General features: G+C 38.4%; 1 protein-coding gene across 3 annotated transcripts in view; it reads left to right on the top strand.

Moving 5' to 3' along the window:
- nos1apa (nitric oxide synthase 1 (neuronal) adaptor protein a) overlaps positions 1-3,904 on the top strand; it is a 165,828-nt gene that overhangs the window by 16,819 nt on the left and 145,105 nt on the right. The gene's annotated exons all lie outside the window — the stretch shown is intronic.

The raw sequence follows: 3,904 nt of genomic DNA, 5'->3' as shown, positions 1-3,904 counted from the left end.
AAAGATCAATAAGCTTTTATTTCTAAACAATATGTAATACTGGAACTGGAAGACATTTTGCATACATTATGGTGTCAGATATGGTCCACATGGAGTAGATTTATTGACCAGCATCTTCAGTCTGTTGTTTAAAGATGAGGGCAGGAGCTGCTAGAGGATGACAGAGTGCTGTCAGTTAAGCAGCTGTTACTGAAGATGCAGGAATCCGGTTACTTCATGCTGGCATTAGCACAGCAGTGATCTCTTTGTTGACTCCCTTTGTGAGTCCAAGAGTCCAAGTAAGACTTGTTTTCGGATGGTCGCAAATCTACTCCGCTTGAATGAATGATATATCCAGTATATTGTGTACATTTATTGAAAACACATAAAAGAAAGCATGATAAGATTAGATGCGGAAGCATTTGCTGTGTAACTGTGTATTAATTAGAAAAAACTGTGTTTCTGTAAACAGACAATTACTGAAGCCTTTAGGTGCAAAGTTGTTGTTACGATCACCTATAATAGAATCTAACACGAATGAGCTTAATTAGTGCCATAATTCGCCGGGGGGGAAATGTGTTTAATTATTATTACTAATTATTTAAAGAAATATGTCACAGTACTCCCTTGTTGAGAGGTAATTGCTTGGAAATGTATTATTTGGTCACATCGTGTTTGTCAAGTCTTGAAAAGAGAAAGCAATAAAGTAAAGGTGTTTTTTTTTTTTAATATAACTATATGGTGTTTGACCTTCACTGAACTGTGGGATTTCTCAAATATTTTCATGTCACAAAAGCCGTAACCCACAAACCTCTATTTGATAACATTTAGCCCTCTGCACCCCCATATGGGAGCCCGTTCAGTATTTAGTGTTACAGCAGTGATTACTTTCATCCAGGTTAACATTCATGGCTGCACAGTTCACTGAATATTGTTTCACTCAAAATTGGTCGATTTGGCACTTCACTTAGTTCATGCTGGTCAGATTTTAAAATGGCAACCTTTCTTGGCCAGCTGCCAGCATTTTTTATCTCACATTGAAGCACAAAATAGTTGGCAAAGTTCTATTTTTGAGCTCAATGAAATGATGTTTCTGTATGGTAATAAAATTATACTTGGAGAGAAAACACAGGGCTTATGATGGCAGTGCAGCTTCCCTCGCAATAATTTAATTGGGAAAAAAAAATCTGGTATCGGAAGGCATTGACCCCTTCAACTTGAGATCCATAAAACGATACAATCTCATTCTACCATCTCCATTGAACCTGAGCCGTAAGCGATTATTCAGGGTTGTAATTCTTCACAACGCTCATTCGCCATGGGCGATGACTTTTTGTCTCTTCTCATATACTTGAATATTCCTTTAACATTGTGCGCCTTCTGTGCTGATTTGCTGCATTAGTATTGCCTTCAGCCGTCCTTGCAGAGTTCAGGAGGTCAGAATTATTTCCTGTTAACAAGCTCCTGTCGGGATTTGCGTTGTTGTTCATATGAGTCAACCAGATCGATAATAACAGAACTCATTCGGCACAGTGTTTTTCATTTGCAGCAGATTTTTTAAATATTTTATGTGGAAATACAGCTTTTCTTCCATATATGGGACTCCCAGTGCTTGTTAATCACTGGAGTGCAAACAGAAAGGTTAGTAATAATTACCCCAGTCATCCTATTAAGCTCAAAACAAACAACTATAATGAAAGCAGGAAATTGTCTAAAGTATTTCAAATAGCAGCATTCTCAAGACATATGAGTTCCTGGACCTGCTGAGAACTGAAACAACATGAAAACAGACATATTTATAGCATGAAACTTATGTTGGATTTAACTTTAAGACGCTTTGACGTGCAGTAAATTATGAACGTTTCAAACACAAATCCAACAATCCAGCTCCCACAGGTTTATCGAAAGACAAATTCTGTCTGAGTGGAAATCACTTTCTGGCTCTGCTGTGACTCGTCCAACTGCAGATATGTCACACAAATTGCCGTTGCAAAGCAGTATGATGAAATTTCATCAGGAATTCTCTCCCCCCCGGCATTCTGTCGTGGAATCAGAGTAACTTCGGGGGTAGCTTAGACCCTGACTGCACTCAGTTAACCTCAGCAAAGTTTCCAAAACTGAGTCTAATGAATCAAGTTGTGCTGTGGATTTGGAGTCATCAGAGGCCAGCTGCTGTGTTGATAAGGCATCATCTGAGAGCAGACATCGCAGCATCCATGCACACAAGGAACACGCATGATCAATCATTTAACAGATGTATGGCTGCTGTGTTTGTGTGTCTGATTTGCTTTCGCTGATCAAGGCGGCTTGTTTCAGCGATGTGGGTTTTTTTCATCTCATTAGCTGGTTGTGTGAAATAGAGCTGGTTAGAGGGCAGATCATGGCTTCATGCCTGCCACCGAGGGAGAGAAAATCCAAGGAGGAGAATATGCCTGAAGAAGTGAAGTAATGTTGGAAAAATCTATACAGCAGGAGAGGGAACGTCACAAAGTAGGAGGAAAATGTGAACAAATGAGGACGTAAACTAAGGAACATTTTCTTCTGCTGTTGAGGATTTGACTGGAAGTCATTAGAGCATGGCCGATTCTCATTTTAGAATTAAAATAGACCTTTTCTATGTGTGTCTATGTGTCTATATTGTGCTTCGACATGACTATGCAAAGGTACTCAGAAGGCTGCTTTCTTGAACAAATAACTTTATTAAACAATACTTATATTAAATATTTTTTAGCATATTAAATAATTTAACATTGCTGAGAGCTGCCTCTTCTCTGTTACTCTGTCCTGCTCACCACAGTATTGTAAATCTCTGTGCACTGTGCTGGTTAAACACAAATATTATATTACCCCAAGCATTATACACCAGGCGGAAAACAGATTTCATATTCACACATATCAAGCATATACACCAATGCCAATACTGGTGCGATACTGATATGTCTGCGTCGGCATCGACAGACCGGTATATTGGTCGGACTCTAGAAGTCATTTGATTCTTCAAAACCAATTTTCAAAAACACTGAGTACAGCCATATTTCAGGCTCATAGTTTTCATGTATTACTTATTTTCACTGGAAAATAGTTGGTGATTGGTTTTCTTCATCCCTGGATTTTATGTTCCCAAGCATCAAAACGCTTTTTACTTTCATCCATAAAATGTCAGAAGATGCTTCCCAGACCCCAGGGCAATTTCTTAAAGTAAAGTATTCCATTTTAAATAGCATAAGCAGAGAAAAGTAACAAATCACCTTTTTGAAGTGAAGTGAACTGGATGATTTTCATTTTCAGATTAATTATTAATTTTTCATCAGCTAACTAACAAAAAAAATAAACTGTTTGTTTCAGAACTATCCATGGGTGAACTTCTGATTAGGGAAGTTAGGTTTTCCATTTTATTCCCAAAACACTACCACTGTGCTAGACACATTTTAATGAGTCCTATGGGAAAATGTTTAACGACCATTCTCTCCACTGAAGCTACTCAGTTGCTGCCGATAAAATAGTGGTCACACTGGGCAGCTCCCAGTGGCTGACAGCCACATTCTGGATAGACAGGGCAGTTCTCAGGTGTGTTTAAATGCTGGAATTTATAGCACTGCATCATTAGACAAGAAAAAATACTGCAATTATTCAGTCACCATCTGGAAAATGAATAGTACAGTCTCAACCATTTGTACCTTTTTAAAGTTTAAAAGCAGCTATTTATCCCACACTAAGAGAGAATTAAGCTGTGGAGAGGTTAACAAGGTTTGTGTGTACTGTATCCTGTACAAAACCACACTTTAGTGTCAAAAACTCTCTCAGTCAGCACTGAACAAAACTAACCATGCATTGTTCTCTTTTGGCACGCACTTTGGTGTTTACCCTGTGACAAGACCCATATTAACAGATGGAAAACAAAACATGCTGAAAGTAAGCCAGCGTA

The sequence above is a fragment of the Morone saxatilis genome, unplaced genomic scaffold, assembly GCF_004916995.1.
Source record: "Morone saxatilis isolate NCDOM2014 unplaced genomic scaffold, NCSU_SB_2.0 Contig12, whole genome shotgun sequence".
NCBI classification, from domain to species: domain Eukaryota; kingdom Metazoa; phylum Chordata; class Actinopteri; family Moronidae; genus Morone; species Morone saxatilis.
The sequence above is the reverse complement of the archived record's forward strand: the minus strand, read 5'-3'. Positions and strand labels throughout refer to the sequence as shown.